Source organism: Lynx rufus, unplaced genomic scaffold (genome assembly GCF_022079265.1).
Source record: "Lynx rufus isolate CCGP_SWC_20201006 ecotype Redwood Valley unplaced genomic scaffold, mLynRuf1.p SCAF_6, whole genome shotgun sequence".
Lineage (NCBI taxonomy): Eukaryota > Metazoa > Chordata > Mammalia > Carnivora > Felidae > Lynx > Lynx rufus.
Genome location: NW_025814878.1, coordinates 8128503 through 8148732, shown reverse-complemented (window position 1 = coordinate 8148732; position 20230 = coordinate 8128503). Strand labels below are relative to the sequence as shown.

General features: G+C 38.3%; 1 protein-coding gene and 1 long non-coding RNA gene across 8 annotated transcripts in view; one reads left to right on the top strand and one right to left on the bottom strand.

Moving 5' to 3' along the window:
• The window catches only part of RGS17 (regulator of G protein signaling 17), a 91943-nt gene that overhangs the window by 50126 nt on the left and 21587 nt on the right, over nucleotides 1–20230 (bottom strand). The window lies entirely within an intron of this gene.
• The window catches only part of LOC124528227 (uncharacterized), a 117617-nt gene that overhangs the window by 79764 nt on the left and 17623 nt on the right, over nucleotides 1–20230 (top strand). The window contains exon 7 of one of the 6 annotated variants that reach the window (XR_006966119.1): nucleotides 6525–6886. The exons of 3 other annotated variants lie outside the window; for them this stretch is intronic. This is a non-coding gene — a long non-coding RNA (uncharacterized LOC124528227). Of the gene's footprint in view, nucleotides 1–3779; nucleotides 3847–6081; nucleotides 6887–20230 lie in introns of those variants that run through there. 2 more of the 6 variants (XR_006966120.1, XR_006966121.1) reach the window with 2 other exon arrangements.

Sequence of the window (20230 nt, the reverse complement as noted above, 5' to 3'; positions counted from 1 at the left end):
TTTCATTTTGAAGTACAGTTAAGAGAGAAGAAGCCTGGCGAGGTAGGGGCCATCATCTGATCCCACATTAGTGGGAAACCACGTCCTGTCCTGACCTGGGTGCTGAACAGAATAGAGAGCAAAACTGGGCTGATTATTTCAACAACATGAACTTACAAAACGATGAATAAGTAACAATATAAATAAATGAGTTCATACATTTTATTCTGTGCTGTATTTAAATTTTTTTTTTAATGTTTATTTTTGAGAGAGAAAGACAGAGCACAAGCAGGGGAGGGGCAGAGAGAGAGGGAGACACAGAATCTGAAGCAGGCTCCAGGCTCTGGGCTGTCAGCACAGAGCCCGACGCGGGGCTCGAACTCACAAACTGTGAGATCACGACCTGAGCCGAAAGTCAGCCTCTTAACTGACTGAGCCACTCAGGCACCCCTGTGCTGTATTAAAAATTATTTACGTAGTTCCAAAAAAACAAAAAAATTATTTACACAGTTCAAAAAAAAATCCAAAAGTTATTTACATAGTTCAAATTAGGTAACCTAGCTTTAAATAAACTGAAAATAATTTGACTCCTTATTTTGCAAATTCCATTCTTCTTTGATGAACCTATTCAATATTGATGCTATTTACAGAGGAGAAGAATGGAAATTTAGTACAGAATAAACATGAAAAGGTAGTGTTATAAAAAATGAATAGTTATTTAGAAAGGGATAATATTCCTCGAATCTTCCAATTATACATCAGAATATACTCTAAACACATTCCAGACATAGAAGCAAATGTTGAAAATATGCAAGTATTACAGGACAATGTGGGTGGATTTCTTTATAACCTGGGAGAAGGGTAAATCTTGCCAGCCACGATCAACTTTTAGAAAAAATAAATGACTTTGCATGGCGAGAAACAGAACAAAACAAAAATAACAATCATAATCAATAAGCATAAGCAGAGTCAACAGACAAATGTTTAGACAAATGTTTAAGCAAATGCTAAACTTTAGAGGGTTAATTTCCACAGGAAGGTACAACTGTACCAAGAGGACATGTAAGGTACAAATACTGAGTTGTGAAGATGATCAGAGTATTCAGTCTGGGCAAGGCTACAGTTTGCTGATCTAAAGAGCTCTTTTAAACAGAAGAAAAAACCAAAAACCTAATAAAAAATGGACAAAAAATGTATACAGATTCACTAAAAGGAAACACATAATTGCACTTTAAGAAGACGTTTTAACCTTATGCATAAATAAGCCCAAATTACATTACACTGATATACCATCATTCAAGTATCAGATTTATGAATCAAAAGCTTGACAACATATCCTGTCAGAAAAGCTGTGGAGAAAGAGCTACTTTCCATATACTACTGGAAGGGAAACAAAATTGTTCAACCATGATGCAGGGGAATTTGGCAATATCTAATAGAAGTATATAGGTATTTTGGGATCTAGCCAATCTCACTTCCAAGTATCTACCATGAAGATTCAGCTCTGCAAATATGCAACGGTATGTGCACATGGTTATACAGTAACACACAATTTATAGTAAGAAAAAATTGGGCATGACCCAAACATCCATGAATGTGGGGGATGGTTAACTGAAGTAATTCAAGCCAAGGAAGAAAGAGAAGACAAATAACCAATATGAAGAATGAAAAAAACGGGTACCCTGACAGGTCCTATAGACATTAAAAGAATAAGGGAATGTTAGCACCAACTTTATGCCAATGATGGACAGCTCAGGTCAAATGGACTAATTCCTCAAAAGAACAAGAAACAGGAAATCTAAATGTTCCCATAATTATGAAAGCATGGAATTCATAACTTTATTTTTTACTTTTTTTTTAAAGATTCTTTATTTATTTTGAGAGAGAGAGAGAGAGAGAGAGAGAGAGAGAGAGAGAGGAGGAGGGAGGGGCAGAGAGAAGGAAAGAGAGAATCCCAAGCAGGCTCCAAGCTGTCAGCACAGAGCCTGGTGCGGCTTGATCTCACCAACCCTGAGAACATGACCTGAGCCAAAATCAACAGTAGGACACCTAACTGACTGAGCTACCTAAGTGCCCCTGAATTTATAACTTTAAAACTGCTCCCAAATAAGGCCCAAATAGCTGCTTAATCCACTCACATATTTAAATAAGAAATTTCGTTTTCTTCTCTTCATGGTAGTTGGACTTTGTTCTGGCAGGCCACTGAGCCACCTGCAGACTGGCATGATCCGTTTAAGGCCCTTTTTCAAGCTTTGCTAGTGTGGGTCTAGAGTAGCCATCACTCCAAATGCGGTCCAGCTCTGCTACTAGGGCCTGACCCCACCAGGATCCCCACTAGATGCACCAGGTGATTACCATGGACTATCCATCTACTCTGGCTAGTTGGAGCTTGAATGGTTCCCGCCTAACTATGAGCCCTGGGAACTGTTTTGCATACTGCTTTTTTTGCATACTGCTTTTTGCGCTCTTGCCTTCTTCTTTGCTTGACTTTGTGGAATTTTACATTATGCATTCATGGCCTAGCATCTAGCAAAAATTCAAGTAGATCCTGTGCCGATTTGCGCAGCTCTTTATCTGAAAACTTACCTCCTCTCTAGACTCTCCCCCACAAATTCCGTCTGCATCTCCTCCAAGATAAGGACTGTATCTCTAATTAAATGTTTACCTGAATTCTGGTGGTGAGGAAATATCTTGTCTCATTTATAGCGAGTATCTCATGAAACTAAGAAAGCTAGTTTTCTTCATCAGTTTTTAGAGCATAGATTAAAAAGTAGTCATTATAGCTTTCATTACAGATTTTTACAAAATTTATCTTTTAGGAAAATACTGAAACACATTAAGGCCTAGGTCATAGATTTATGGAAGACAAACATTTTCTAGTTTATTTTAAATTGTTAACTAATGGATCATTTCCTACAAGCAAGCTTGCAGAAGAAAAAGCTGGCAGAGTGGTGAGTCTGTTTTTATGGAAATAAGATCATTAGTACTAATCTTTGATGGACACGATTCATTAATTCTTGGACAATACTGATCAGGGAGCAGAGAAGGGGAAACAAACAAGAAACAGAACCAGTAAATATTACTCTAGGGTTAGATCTTGGAATTGAAATGTAAGAACTGCTACAACATAAATTGAATTTAAGCCCAAAGAGCTGCATTTCAACAAAAACCTAAAGACTTCTAAGCTAACATTGTAAGATCCTAAGTTATAATTGCTTGAATTTGTTAATGCTACAAACTATAAAATGGCATGCTTTTCTTTTTTTAAATTGTTTTAAAACTTTTTTTTAAATGTTTATTTATTTTTGAGACAGAGAGAGAGCTTGAGTGGGGAAGGGCAGAGAGAGAGGGAGACACAGAATCCCAAGCAGGCTCCAGGCTCTGAGATGTCAGCACAGAGCCTGACGTGGGGCTCGAACACATCAACTGTGAGATCATGACCTGAGCCAAAGTCAGACGCTTAACCGAATGAGCCATCCAGGCGCCCCTGGCATGCTTTTCTTGAGGAGACAATGTTAGCTTTCCCATAACTAAAAACTATAAGATAGCTTTCCAGATTAAGGGGTTACTTTTAAAGACACACACACATGCAAATATTGAAAATATCATTGTAAACCGCATTATCATGAAATAGGAATGTTGATAATATTGATGTATGACATTCAGGTATGATATATGATCTTAGGCTGTGGGAATGTAGTGATGAATAACTCACTGGAATTTAGATGAATGACAGATTTATTTACGTATAAGAGGGAAAAGAGGGCCACACTGCAGAGAGTAAGTTTTCTGCATGTCAGGTGGGAGAAGCGTTTGGCTATTCATGGAGGGGAGCAGCAGAGGTTCTGTCATCCAGCCCGGAGTCTTATCAAGGCTGACCAGAAGCAGCAATGATATTTTCTCTCCAGCTGTCCCAGGTGAGCCTTGCTCCTCGACATTTAGCCACCGAGCCTGTCTCACGGGCACTCTTAGAGTTCTGTGAGCTATGTAAGACCCCTTAGCAAATTTGTTTTCTGTTTTATTGTAGAGTGGATTCTGTATCTGATTGACACAGAAATCAAGAAAATTTACTGGATTTAAATACATGGGGGTCAAGGACCATCAGAAGATGGTCATATATATAGTCTAAGACATCAGACTGATCGGAAGGGGTGAGGTACAAAGGAGAGACAAGAAGGCCAACTAGCTCCAACAACTCTTTCAAAAGTTTGGTTGTGAAAGGGAGAGGAATGGTAAAGAAGTGCTGGAAAAGGGTGTAGAGTCAAGGGAGGAAACTTTCATTTTTAAAGACAGAAGTGATTTAAGGTTCCGGAGAAGACTGGAAGGTAATACAAAGGACAGGTGGAGAATGCTTTAGCTAGAAGCTATGTCTCTTTTAATGTAATAGGTTACGTAGGTACTGTCCAATGAACAGCTTCTTTGACTCTAGACTGGCTGGAAGTATGCAAATATTTGCACTGAAGAGCCTTGCCTGGTGTAGGAAGAAGGAACTGAGAAATGCCATAGGATGGATATCCCAAATGGTGGAAACAGAGCAGTTACATTCATTAAGGAATATAGAAAAAGCCCCAAAAGTGGAGGTGTACTCTGTTGAACTGAATACATTTGTATGCTATTTCTTCACTTCTATTTGTGAAGGATATAACCATGTTATCAAAATTTAGGTAACAGAGAAAGAAATACCTAGGCTTCAGAGTTTCCCAATGCTTTAATTTTTTTTTTTTAAATAATGCTCATCCTTTTTTGTGTATGTTTTTACATAGTTGAAATACAGTATGTATGCAAATACTATAGGGCAGACTGTTTCACTTTTCATAATCATGTTATCTTACGCAGCATTCACAGACACCATTTTAATAGTATAATTTTTAATTGCCATTATTTACCTAGCCTTTTCTCTATACTCAAACTCAATCACTGCATAAATTTGAATTACATCTCTGACAAGGAGCTCAGGGATTATCGGTGCCACATCCTTCACAAAGAGGGCAAAACCCAGAGGCAAAACAGCTAAGTGAAACCAATCAGAATCACATAGTAGATGAGCAGCAGAGTCCAGACCACGCACCTAGGCCATGACACGGGCAGCAGGCTAGCAGAACTGACTGGAACTACTACTCTAGCTGACTGCTTCTCAAAATTCTAGTCTCAAATGTTTATTACCGGTCCACACTGAGACAAGGTTTTGCAAAAGAATAAGGAAAACAGTGCGCTGATTTATATTCTGTGACTGATCAGTAGTTTCAGCTCACCTATTGGCATCAGTCCACAGGTTATGCTTTGAGTAGTACCGCTCTAAGTGAAAGAAAAAAAAAATCACTCACAAAATGTCTGGTTCTCTCTCTACCTATCAATGGCTATGTTATTAGTATGTTGGATTTTCATAGCCATGTTTACTTCACTACTCTTACATTTCCTTCTCTAACAAAATCACATAAGTGCCCAGGAGATCGACCTTCTGAAAAAAGGCACTCATACTGAATCTGCAAGCATGAGAATTATATGCTTACTGTGCAGGTTTACATGACTTTATTTAGAGGGATTCACACATGAAAATGGAGAGTAAGGAGGTGGGCTGTCCTTTTCATCTGGTCAATTTTATTGTTTGATAATCCGGTAGAGCTCTTGGGATCCATGTTCTCCTGCGCTGGTCTAAGAGATTCAACCCCTGAAGGATAATTATATGCCTGCTAACTCACAGCCTTTAGTTGTTCCTGACCACTACACGAAAATAATTGTTTCAAGAATTCTTTGATGGATTTAATCACTAAATGCACCATGGCAATAGGATCATGCTACTCCCCACCCCCACTTCCAAAAAGGAGGAAATGACTATGTATATATAATATGACAGCACGATGTCATGATTCATCATATTCAGTATGGATTGATTTTCAGAACAAATGACAAATTTGGACATAGTGCTTTAAAAAATACACTATAATTTACAAGCTATCTGAAAGTTAATCCTAAGCATGAGAAAAATGGCCACTGAATCAACAGGGTAAAACAGAACACTAGCGGTCACTGATTTTATTTCTCACTTTGCAAAAAATCAGCCTGCACATCAATTATGCTGAAATTATGAATCCTGTTTTGAAGGAGCTCCAGAAGAAGCGGCGATGCCACATTCACTGTGATGGATACCATATTTCTAGCTGCCCTGAAGGAGGGTGAACTCCTAGAATGCCCCTTCCAGAATAATTTAGAATGCTTCAGCATTCTTATTACCACAGTTAATGCCTGCAGGCAATATGCTAAACACACTAAATATGTGAAATCATTTCATTGGGAGGCAGGCACTATTTATTATTTAGGTGGTAGGTAGGTTTCTAGAAGAAGAAAAGTCTACCAGTGTTGAAGTGACTACATCTTAAAAAACTAATTTAGAAAGTGCACCCAAAATATTTTTAGTCAGTACCTGAAGTAATAAAGAAGTAATTCAGAACTCTGAGAGTAAAATCAGCAAGAGTTCAAACATAAAGGTGCTCATCATTTGCAAGAATGACCCCCCAGTTTTGTTTTTTTTTTTTTTATAAATACAGAGATTTATTTGGTTTGGAGTGGTTTGGGAGACTTAATACAAATGCAACTGTGTTTTAAAAGACTGAAATCTAAGCTGCTGAATTGTACTCCGTGTGGAAAACTGGGATAACAGAAGAGGGATGATCTTTTCACACCATAGAAGCAGGTTTGAAAGGCAAACCCGGCTCAGCTCAAGTCCATGTATCACTTGACAGACGGACTCAGTGTCACCGTTTGTACCACAGTGGAAACATCGATCAACATACAGCGTGTGGATATAGTTACTCCTTTTATCTTTTGCTCCGATTGAGTGTTCACCAGGCAACCCTCTCATTCTGACTTAGTTTTTGCTAGCTACTATTTCTTAACATGAATTAATAAACCGGCAATGTGATTTATACATTTTGCGTCTTGTGATCTGGTAGTAAAAGTGAATTCATTAGATTACCTTTGGGTATTGAATTAAGTGATTTTCTTCCATGCTTAAAAACGTTTTATGTGTGTGTGTCTGTTACAAAAATTGAAGATGTTTACTGTAGAAAATTTAGGAAACACAGATATTCACAGTAACGAAAAATATTCCATAACCTAGAAACAACTCTTAACTATTTTTGTGTGTGTCCACACATATGCGTATCCTCTAGTCTTTCATAATGTAAACATTCACACATGCTACTCAGCAGCAAACACATGCTACCTTTCAAAGAAAAGGAAAGATGACCCAGATGCGGAGCTGAGAGGCACGGGGAATTAGTCCTAGCCCTTGAGACTTAAGCAAAAACTACCAACATTTTCCCAGCTTCCAACATTTTCCAGAATTTCTGTGTAGGAGTGACTTTTTGAGTTTCCCATTCCTCAACACCTTTTGAGGAGAGATGTCTACAGTGGTTCTCCTTTGCCTGTCCCACCACTGGATGTTGGATGTATGGGAGATAGGTAACCTGTCTCTTCAGCTTACAGATGGAGTACTCAGTGAGCTCTAATTAAGGAACTATGCCTAAGCAGCACCACACCTGGATCTGGTTTAGAGGAGATTCTGAGCTTTGAGCCTATGATGTGAGGGGAGGACACTTTTGAGAATCCTGAGATGGCCCCCAATGAGCCCTGCCTCCCTATAGTCACACAAATGTGCAATTCTCTCTTCTGGAATATGGGTTGGACTCACTGACTCACCGTTAAGGAAGAGAATAAGGCAACAGTGATGAGGTGTCACTTCTGAGATTAGGTTATGAAAAGACTGTGGCTTGTCTTGGCCCTCTCTCTCATCCCTCACTCTACCATTTGTGGCACACCCATGTGGTAAGGAACTGATGTGTCCAGCCAACAGCCAGAAAAGACTAGAAGGCTTCTGCCAACACCCACATGACTGAGTTTGGAAGTAGATTTTTCCCAAGCTGAGCCTTGAGATGACTGAAGCCCCAGGTGGCCCCCTTTGCAGCCCTGTGAGAGCATTTATGCCAGAAACATTCAGATAAACTGTGCCCAGATTCCTGACCTCCAGAAACTATGAGATAATACGTGCTGGTTGCACTCTTTACTAAGTTTTGGGGAGAGAAGTTTTACGTAACAATAAATAACTAGTACAGATGCCTAGTACAATATAAAACTAAACTCATGTTTTATTGTTTTCAGTAAACATTTCATATGTATTAAACCTGACCTATCATTCTTATTAAGTTTATAAGTAAAGGTATTTTTTATTTCCAATCTCTAATTGTTTCCTTTTCATCCATTTATTTTTGTTTTATGAATATTTCATGTCGTATATGAACTCCTGAGGACATCATTATTCTTATTTTAAAGTTTTTACTTTGTTTTCTCAGTTGTTAGGCCTTCAATTTTGGCATTATTGAATTTCTTTCACGATATCTGTCTTTCTTGGTCTTCCTTGGCTGTCTACTCATCTTGGTAGGTGAGACTCCCATCTGCTTGCCCATCTGCAGGTGCGTCTGCTGACTGTGGGGTGCAGAGGGTGCCATGCTGGGGTAAGGTGCCTGCAGGTAGCTTCTCTTCGGAGTATGTGGCTTACCCATTTCTATTTCAGATTATAAGCCATCTGGGATAGTACCATGTCTTTGTAAGCCATATTTGCTACTTTAGCCTGGGGTAAAAACTGCAGCTGCCCACAGATTACTGTGAGGGGAAGAAGAACGAGGAATAATTCAACCGTTCCACACATGGTTCCCACTGCTCATCCAGTGATTTTCCCAGAAACATGTACTACCTTATGTATTTTGACTATGTATTTACAGAATCTCTAGAACTACTTCCACCTATAAGAGAGTTTTCTTTAATTTTTTTTTAATGTGTATTGATTTTTGAGGGAGAAAAAGAGACAGAGCGCGAGCCAGGGAGGGGCAGAGAGAGACACACACACACACAGAATCCAAAGCAGGCTCCAGGCTCTGAGCCGTCAGCACAGAGCCCGACGCGGGGCTCGCACCCACGAGCCATGAGATCAGGACCTGAACCGAAGTCGGACGCTTCACAGACTGAACCACCCAGGCGCCCCTAGAAAGAGTTTTCTCAAACATTTTTTGGATTGTGATTTCCTCTTGTCTTATTTCCTTCAGGAATGCCTCAAAATCAGAGATCTGGCCAATTGTCTCCTTTTTTTCCCCCTCCCTCATTATTGTTAAGGATGTATCATAAAACACATATTTATATTTAAATATGCATACATCTATTTCTTTCTTAAGGGATCTGGGTAGGCAGAAATAGATTTATGTGCTCATCTTGCCAACTGAATCCAATTAGTAAAAACATTTATATTCTCAAAATTAGAATTCTAAATAAGGTTTCATCTAGAAACAGAAAGTCCATTTTTAATAAAACTGAAAATAATGGGTCTAAACTAACTATAATGTTGGTGATTAAGTGGTTGAAAGGAACAGTTTGGAAATGGTCCAGCCATTTGGTGAATGTTGATTCTGCCATCAACACATTAAAGAGGTATGGTACCTTTGTGTAAAAAAGTGATATTAAGAAAATCTGGGTAGATGCATACAAAAAGGTGTGATTCTGAAACTGATACAGATGATTACACCATCTTTTTTTCAAGGCAATTACCCACATTAATGATCTGTTTAAACTTGGTTTTTCTTTTGCTGTCCATTCTACAGTCTGCTAAAGAAAAAAAATCTCAGTATTTTATATATATATGTATAATTTTATATATGTATAATTATATATATGTATATATAATTCAAGCATTCATTTTATAATTTTTATATCATTCTGGTTAATATGTCTAGGCTGAGTCTATTAAATGTGTGATGAAACCCTTTTTTCAGGTAAAAGATAAAGTGTTAATAAATCTTTTCCAGATATCAATATATAGTCCACACAATCTTTTTTTTTTAATGTTTATTTTGAGAGTCAGAGAGAGAGGGAGGGAGGGAGGGGGGCAGAAAGAGTGTGCATGAGGGGAAGAGAGAGAGAGAGGAGACAGAGAATCCCAAGGAGACTCTGCACTATCAGCACAGAGCCCAATGCAGGGCTTGATCTCACAAACCTCAAGATGATGGCCTGAGCCGAAATCAAGAGCCCGATGCCTTATTAGGCACCCAGGTTGCCCCCATAGAATCTTTAATAGAAGATTGTCTTGGCAGGTACAATCCTACCACTGACCTTTTCTTTAAGAATGGAAAAGTATATGGGGCGCCTGGGTGGCTCAGTCGGTTAAGCAGCCGACTTCGGCTCAGGTCATGATCTCGCGGTCTGTGAGTTCGAGCCTCGCATCGGGCTCTGTGCTGACAGCTCAGAGCCTGGAGCCTGTTTCAGATTCTGTGTCTCCCTCCCCTGTTCATGCTCTGTCTCTCTCTGTCTCAAAAATAAATAAACATTAAAAAAAATTAAAAAAAAAAGAATGGAAAAGTATATGAAGCTTTCAGAATAATCATGTTATTTCTAGTTTAAATTTTCCTTTTCACAAATATTATTTGTCCTATAGTGCAAGAGAAATTAATTTAGGTAAAAGAAAAATTATTATCAATTTATAAAAAGGGAAAAACCGGGATGCTGAAAACTTCATTATTAAGGGTATTTACTCTACAATAGACAGAGGTAAAAATAAACATTTCACCCCCAAGTTATAACACCATTTAACAATTAATACAATAATAAATACAAGATTTAGGCAAGGATAAAAGAATTTATGAAGATTAAATAATGTAAACATTTTAAAAATATTTTAAAGATACTTCAGTATTTAGAATTACCTAATTCTATAGATCAGAAAGATATAAGGAAAAAGGAGCTTGGTTTAGAAACAGCATGAAAATAATCTAATTAGTTATTCACATGTTGAGGCTGCCTAGTAATACAACTGTCTAAAAGCACAACTGATTGTAAATGTCTCCTACTGGTGTATTGAGATACTGAATTTACCTCTTCAACATGAAAAATGTGGCTATTCTGGAGAACTGTCTCATATAACTTTGTCAAGTGTAAACCCTTGAATATTTTACAGGAAATATATTAATGGTTGTTGAGCTAATGTTCCCATAGGTATGTATTCTGCAAAGATACAACACTTAAAATCCATAATTTAAGTATAAAGTTTGTAGTACAAATATTTGAGTCCAAAATACTGTTTCCACTGAATAATATTCTGTAAATTTGGGGAAATTAAAAACCTGAATCACTTTTCAATAGGTATTTGGCAAAACACATATTTAGATCAAACCATGAGCTTCTTACATGAAAAACAGTACATGAGGGATATTGATGGAAATATGATGTCCAGATTCAGCTGGGAATATCATGAGACCGATATTTACCACTCCATGAAAAGCTTAATTTAAACATTTTTCAAAAGATTACTGAATTTACCTTTTTGTACTCTTTTCTTTTAAAAAATGTAGACATACTTAATCTTTTAACCCATCTATATAAGCTCTATGTTAGAATTTTACAAGGTTTATGACTGTCCACTTTGGAGAAGTCTTCTCTGCCTGAAGAAAGTGCTGTTTTGTTGATATACCTAAATACTGAGGTGCAATTTTAACCTCATAATGTTCATGGCAAGCAGTTGAAGACGTAGGTAGCATTTCTTTAGGACAGCCAAAATGTTCTTGAGGTTTGGTTTTTGACGCTAAAGCTTTTATCAGTATCTGTTTTATTAAGATCTCTCTAGGAAACCAGAATATTTTGGTATATGTATTCTAAAAATTAATATCCATTAATTTGGTTCTGTTTTGTCATACAGTGTTTCTTGTCTTCACCCACCTCCAACTCTCCATCTTTAGTTGCTCTGCCTTTGGAATAAAGAATGTACAATTATACATGGCTTGGAGCAGAATGGACTTGGGAATCACAAAATTAAAGTGACACAGTCTGCTTAAAAAAAAAAAAAATACCCCTAAGCTACAAAGTCAAGTGGGACTTGGAAATGCTAGAGGTCAGAACATTGCTCACAAATTATCCCAGTACAATTTAGCTTATGAATGTTTTGGAATTATACAAACAGCATTTGATGACTCATAGAACTTGTACCTTAACTGTGTTTTGCTGTTGTGCACTCCTTTTAGTCCAAGTACCCCCTGAGGAACTAAGTGTTGCAGAAGCAGTTATAGTTTCAATTTCCTTCTATGATTTGCTTTCATTTGAAAAGCAGTAAAAGGGGGGACATGGACTGACTAATTCCTGACATTATCAGGGCTTCAGAATACTAAATTTTCATTCTCCTATGAAGATGTTACTCAGGAAATGTTGTCATCAGCAGCAATTAATTAGTCTCACAACCAGGTACTGTGTACTTGAAACTTTTTTTTTTTTAATTTTTTTTTCAACGTTTATTTATTTTTGGGACAGAGAGAGACAGAGCATGAATGGGGGAGGGGCAGAGAGAGAGGGAGACACAGAATCGAAAGCAGGCTCCAGGCTCTGAGCCATCAGCCCAGAGCCTGACGCGGGGCTCGAACTCACGGACCGCGAGATCGTGACCTGGCTGAAGTCGGACGCTTAACCGACTGCGCCACCCAGGCGCCCCTTTTTTTTTTTAATTAAAAAAAATATTGCACATGTGGTGTCTTATTTGATTCCAGATTTTATTTATTTATTTTTTTAAAATTTAACATTTACTTATTTATAAGAGACAGAGACGGAGTGTGACCGGGGTAGGAAGAGAGAGGGAGACACAGAATCCGAAGCAGGCTCTAGGCTCTGAGCTGTCAGCACAGAGACTGATGTGGGTCATGAACTCACAAACTGTGAGATCATGACCTGAGCCAAAGCTGGACGCTTAACTGACTGAGCTACCCAGGCGCCTCTTGATTCCAGATTTTAGCTTGGTGTTGTTCAACACGGATATTTTTAATGGTACATTCATGCTGTCTACAGGCAGATGAACTGCATTTTGGATCACAGGGTAATTCGACCTGATTCTTTCTGTGCCTCTGAAACTCCCTGTTTTCCAGGGATCTCTTTTCACTGGTACCTAATACTGTGATCATTTCTGTAAGTCAGTGAAGCACTTGTGACTTTAGTATTGGTTTGGTTCATCTTTTTTTTTTCCACAAGGAGAAAGCTCACTTTATCTTCCACAAACCCCTTAACTACCAGCAAGGGACCTAACTCTTGATTAATCATGACCATTCCTTGCCTCCTTCAAGGATGAGGAGTAAACAAGGGGACAGGTGATGGGGATACTGCAACACATCTGGGTAAGATAATTAAATGATAGGATAAATGCTACATATTTTTTAGAGTCCACAGAGATAGGGAGAACAGAGAGAGGCCCAAAAGTGCACCTACTCAGGATGCCTGGGTGGCTCAGTTGGTTGAGCATCCGACTTTGGCTCAGGTCATGATCTCACGGTTTGTGACTTTGAGCCCTGCTTCGGGCTCTGTGTCGGCAGCTCAGAGCCTGGAGCCTGCTTCAGATATCTGTGTCTCCCTCTCTCTATGCCTTCCCCTGCTCTGTCTCTCTGTCTCTCTCAAAAACAAATAAACATTAAAAGGGTACCTACTCAACACAATCTTGTTCTAATAGATAAGAGGATAAATATACAACATGTTTCCATTTAGCTTTCTGGAGACAAACTCAAAGTGTTCTAGCAAAAAGATCAGTAGTACTCTTGGGACACCTGGGTGGCTCAATTGGTTAAGAGTCCAACTCTTGATTTCAGCTCAGTTTATGTTCTCACAGTCTGTGAGTTCGATCCCTCCAACGGGCTCTGTGCTGACAGCAGGGAACCTGCTTCAGATTCTCTCTCTCTCTCTCTCTCTCTCTCTCTCTCTCTCTCTCTCACACACACACACACACACACACACACACACACACACACACAATAAATAAATAAACTTACAAAAAATATTGGTCAGTATCAATATTAAAAAAAATAAAATACAGAAAATTCAGAGCACTGAACAATTTTAGGAAGTCTGGTTCTGTATCATGAGGAAATAGATGAGCTTCAACTTAATAATTTTAATTCTCAGGTTGGTTTTCTTGTAGTTTTTTGAGATGTTTTCAATATATCGATAAACTGAAAACTGCACAAGCAAACAAATGGGAGAAGGACAAAAGTCTCAAAATAATTTTCCAGCCCCTTTTCTTTTCCCCTCCTCATCCATCCCCAGGCATATATTTTCAGTGGAGAAGTTTTATACCTTCTTCCAAATGGAATATCCCGTTTTGCTATCAGTTTATTCTCCATAAAACATTTATGAATTAGAATGTTCAATTTAAAAAAATAATCTTTTTTTATAATTACCATATTCAAAAGGTAATTTTTATAGTTACTACATTCATGTATAATCTTGTAGCTAACATAATCTTCATAAACTAAATAAGATAAACACTTATATCCAAAAAACAATTTTAATAATAATGCAAAACCTCAGATGCATCCGTTAAGAGTTTAATATTTGTTAGGTCTGGTTTGTGAAAATTTCTGAAAGAGTCATTATATTTTTCTAGAATATGCCTATCATTTTTATTCATCATGGATATGCTATTTTTTTGTGTGTATGGATTTCTACATTCATATTAATATGTCTGTCATGGAGTGTGAAAATAATTATTTTTGATTACACTATGATCGAAGATCTAAGTTGAAAGCTGGATCAATTACTCAATAAATACATTGAGTTAATGATGCCAGTACTGAAATTAGAGCACCATGCTCTTGAATTGTTTTTGATGGATTTCTGACAAAATTTTGGTAAAATTTCATTGAACTCTTATTTCATTCACATTAACATTTTTTTCCAGGATAAAAAGACTTTGAGGTGACTATCATAACTTTTTTTTTCTAAAATTTTATTGTGATAAAATATACAAACATAAAAATTTACCATTCTAAACCTTTTTTTTAAAATGTTTCTTTTTGAGAGAGGGTGAGTAGCGGTAGGGCAGAGAGAGGGAAACAGAGAATCCCAAGCAGGCTTTGTGTTGTCAGTGCAGCAGAGCCCAAAGTGGGGTTTGAACTCACAAACCGTGAAATCAAGACCTGAGCTGAAATCAAAGGCTGGTTGCTTGGGGCGCCTGGGTGGCTGAGTTAAGCACCCAACTCTTGGTTGTGGCTCAGTCTGTGCAATCACAGTTCATGAGTTTGAGCCCTGCATTGATAGTATGGAGCCTGCTTGGGATTCTCTCTCTCCCTCTTTCTCTGCCCCTCCCCACTCACTCTCTCTCGAAATCAATACACGAACTTAAAATAGTTGGATGCTTAACCGACTGAGCTACCCAGGCAACCCTAAACCATTTTTCCAAGTGTAGAGTTCAGTGGTATGAAATACATGCAGGATGTGCTGCCCTCACCACCATCCATCTCTAGAACTATTTTCACCTTGTAAACCTGCAACTCTATGCCCATTAAATAACAACGCCCGATTCTACCTTTCCTCCCAGGCCCTGACAACCACCATCCCACTTTCGGCCTCTCTGATCCTGGCTACTAGTAAACCTCATATATATATTTGTTTTTGGGAAAAATTAAAATAATTTGGGGAAGGGGCGCCTGGGTGGCTCAGTCGGTTAAGCGTCTGACTTCAGCTCAGGTCATGATCTTGCAGTTTGTGAGTTCGAGCCCCATGTTGGGCTCTGTGCTGACAGTTCAGGGCCTGGTGCCTGCTTCCGATTCTGTGTCTTCTTCTCTCTCTGCCCCTCCCCTGCTCACACTCTGTCAAAAATGAATAAACATTAAAAAAATTAAAAAGATAATTTGGGGAAAATACAAATTTAAGTGCCATTTTCTAAGGGTACATAAACAATATTTTCAAAATTCAGCTTTGTCCAATCACTGGCAAATCAAAGATTCTGAGTAGCAGAGAGACAAAATCATTATGTTTCATAATGAAATATACTTTGATATTAAAGAGAGTCTGTTAAAAGTAATTTAAGGGTGTACATCTTGGCCACCATGTGACAGATACAAAAAAAAAAAGCAGCAGCAAAGGGAATACAAGAATAAAACAGGAGAAACATTTCTGAAGGGGTCGTGTTCTGTTCACAATTTTAAATATTTCTACTTTGTGTTTTGGTAGAATGCTGCAATTTAATAAATTATTTTTGAAATTGAATGCCAGATGTATTTACTCTAGGAAAATCTATCCATTTAATCATTGAATCTGAGGTACAGCAGGGTTTTGAATTATATATGCTATTCTATAGAGACACAGAATTCTATTTCTAAAAGTACTTCACAAATAATTCTCAAATAAATATTTTAAGAGGAAGGCATGTACCAGAATGCCATTTCTCCAAGTTTTGGCAGATTATGAAAAAATGATCTAATTCTATATTATTCATATTGGCTGAATCGTAAAAAGGATGCATAACTCTCCATATGGGAAGGCACTTGATTACTTAGAGCCTATAAGAAATAGTTGTAGCTTGCTTCGCAAATAATTACAAATAATACTTAGGTGCCACACTGTTTTCAGCTCTGAAAATGTGAATGTATCAGTTTCAGTTCTCTACAACACAGAGTCTGTCTTATAATATAGTCATCCAACTAACACTTGATAAGCATCTTCCATGTCCTGGATAAATGCTAAGTCTAAGAAATGTAAAGGAAAAATAAGACAGTCTTCAGGGAGGTAACATCCTACGGGAAGGAGGATGGGAATAGATCCTTCATAATGTTACAATATAAGGACTTTGATGGGGGAATGAACAAAGCGTTTCTGGAATCCAGAAGACAGGGTTGGAGTGGCTCCCAAAGTTGTGACATTTCTGTTGTCTGTTAAGAATGGGGAAGAAGTCTGACAGGTAAGGGAGGCATCATAAGCGAAGGCATAGGGTAGGAAAGGCCATTAAGTGTTGGGGAAAGGTGATTCAATGAGGCTGAAGACAGGCTCTGAGTCTTACTTGCTGTGTAATGTAGAAATATTACTTAGCCTCTCTGGACAGTTTCCTCATCTGAAAAAAAAGAAAAATAAGGAATGATAATAAGACTTCCCTCACTTCCTTATTGTGAGGCTCTGTGATGCATGTAAAAGGCCTGGCAGTGTGTTTGCTCCACTCTGAAATGCTCAGTAAGCAAGAGCTGCTGCAAAACAGAGATCCTGGGTGTCAAGCTGGGATCGTTTCCTTATCACAGTAAGGCAGCCGTTTAATCTCATTGAGTTTGCTCTCCCTTTTCCCTAATAGGAGGAGCATCAAACTAGACAGTGATCTCAAGTCTCTTTCAGCTTACAGATTATATTATAGCTATATGGCCACTGCCACATAAATAATAGTTCATATTCACCTCTAAAATGTAGGGTATTTTTTCTCCATAAGGAAAATGTCCCATTAAAAAACTTGAGCTGTCAAATTTGATGAACAAAGGGGTCACAGAACTGGCCTTCGTGTCGTCAGGTTGAATGCCTCATTTAAAACTGAAAATATCAGGGTGCCTGGGTGGCTCGGTCAGTTAAGCATCTGACTCTTGGTTTCAGCTCAGGTCATGATCCCAGGGTTGTGGGACCGAGCCCTGTTTGGCATGGAGCCTACTTGGGATTCTCTTTCTCCCTCTGTACCTCTCCTTTGCTCATGCTCCTTCAATCTCAATCTCAATCTCAATCTCAATCTCAATCTCAATCTCAATCTCTCTCTCAAAATAAAAATAAAATTAAAAATAAACTGAAAATCTCTGATTTTCATGTTTATTTCAGATAAATTAACTTTTCTTGAAGGTTTTCAGAAAGATGGTAGAAAGCATATAAAAAACATGGCCAAAGGTAGAGACTGCCCCTTCTTTAATGTTTATTTCTGAGGGACAGAGAGAGACAGAGCGTGAATGGGGGAGGGGCAGAGAGAGAGGGAGACACAGAATCTGAAGCGGGCTCCAGGCTCTGAGGCTGATGCGGGGCTCGAAGTCTGGAATGGAGACCTCATGATCTAGGCCAAAGTCGGACGCTTAACTGACTGCAACCCAGGTGCCCCCAAGAGACTGCCCCTTCTTTATAAAAGGACCTCTTCCTCTAAAAATAACATTGGTGATAGTGGAACGACCTAGAACCTATTTGTTTTATAGATGTTTTAACTCAGTGTCTTATTAGATTGTAACTTAAGAATGAAATGTAATAGCTTAAGCACTTTGACTTATTTGTTCCTTGACAAATAATGGAAAAAGCAGTGAACTAGTCAGCTGTAATTTGTGGCTCTTGATAAAATATGTAGTGCGACTGCATGAGAAAATGGGCAAATATTTCTTAAGAATAAAAGGAAAAAGGACCTGTGGGTTTAAATATTCATTACACACATTTATTCTTTAATCCAACAAATGTTTATTGAACAACTATTATGCCTAGAAGGGTGTAGCCAATAGCAATCTGGAAATCTTTTAAAAAGTTTTCACATCCAGGAATAAGAGGACATCAAGGGGATGAGGGACAGTTAATGGAGTTTAGGTCCCTGAGTGGTCAAAGGATTGTTGAAGTCTGGGAATAATGGCTTAAGTATTAATATATATAGTAGAGATTATTGCTAGATGTTTTAATTTACCCTAGTTTATTCTTTAGAATTCTGTCAGGGAAATATCCTCTCACAGTACAAGTAAAAACCCAAGTTTTCAATAATTTAAGCAATTGCTTATACTCTAAGCATTGGAATTAAGATTTGAACCTAATCTGATAGACTTCAAAGTTCACAATCATTCTACTACTCCGTATTCTATTAGCGACCACATTATATCCTATTGATTCAAAGCTACGACAGATACCTTTTCTGTTTAAAGCAGAATTCCTTCATAAAATGAAAATGGAGGCTGGCAGGATTGACCTTGGCAGTTAACAGTATATGCTACCCTGGGTGACTATGTTAGGTGGTTATGCAGTGGTACCTACCACCAAGATATCAGATTCATTGCCTGGCATTCCATCAGATGTAGTGACCTGTCTCTGTACTTCAAAGGCATTTTTGGTCCTTCACAGCCTTCTATTAAGGAAAGTGATAAGCCTTTATCACTCACTCTATCCATAAGTCCAAACAGCAGACACCAGGTGATGCTGTGACAGTCAGATGGGACCCCAGTAGGAAGGACAGGACAAGCAGCCTGCCTTTGTCCTTTGTCTTTGGTTTTCTCTAGGGGTAAAACTGGCAAAACTCATACATCTTTCAAGTTAAGTAAAATCATGGATAGAACATGTATATGTACACAAACATATGGGAACATACAGAAAGACTAGTTCTAGAGTCCTTATATTCCCAGAAATGTGATTTGGACTAGAAAGGAATAGAATAATTCTCTGTCCTAGAACTTCTTTTTGATATAAATCTTTAGTCTTTGTAAAGAAAAAAAAATGTTTCTAAGTTTCCATACTGAAGTCATAGCCACATCACTCTGTAACCTATTTTCAGTTTTATTTTGGATTGAAGCATACCTAAATGGAAGCTAACATTCTCATTTTTTAATGTGCAGATCAAAGGGAAAAAAGAATCGAAGAATTAGTTGGCATAGGCTCATGAGTTCGAAGAATTTCTTACATGCCAATCTGGTTAATCAATTCTTCAGAGAAGGAAAAAATGAGGGTAGCTGAATGACACAGGCCTTACAACCCAATGAACTGAATCACATGTACCTTAGTCTAAGAAACGCAGACACAGAATGTAATAGACGTATACTGGAGTCAGACTTTGTCCAGAACCCACCAAGCAGATAATGAAAACTGGTAGGAGAGGCTACTATCTGAGTTTTCTTAAAATTATCCAGGGATAGTTCACTGGCTTTTGTCAGCCCACCTCATTGTGGCTGCAACATAGACAATGGCATAGGCAGGGGTGGTTACTGAGAGTTCCTCCAGGCCCCCTGTGCATATGGAGAAATCTTATCTGAGGGCTGGCCTATGTGGATGGATCCAGAAATGTTTCTTTTTCTCAATTTTACTTTCTTTCAAATGCTAATGAGGGCTAAGCCTCAAACATTTTGGTGCCTTCCTCATAGAAAGCAAAAGCACAATGCAAACATTAGGCATTCTATTTTCATTGTGCACGTGTCTTGCTTTATGTATTCTATCTTAAAATATTTATTTTTGGCCACTGCCCTGACACTCAGTGGCTGGCCCTTGGTAGAATCTCAGCCACAATTGCTGAATGAATAAAACGAACTGTGCCATGAGCTTCCTCACTGCAAGTCATTGTGGAAGAGTATGCCCATCTCGGAATTGTTACAGTCCGGAGAACCAGGGGCATGGTTAGCGTGTGTAGAGTTTCTTGCAGTACATGCACGTAGGACTCGGCAGTTATTCTCTTCCAGTGCTGTAAACTGAAAGCCAGGGCATTACAACAAACCAC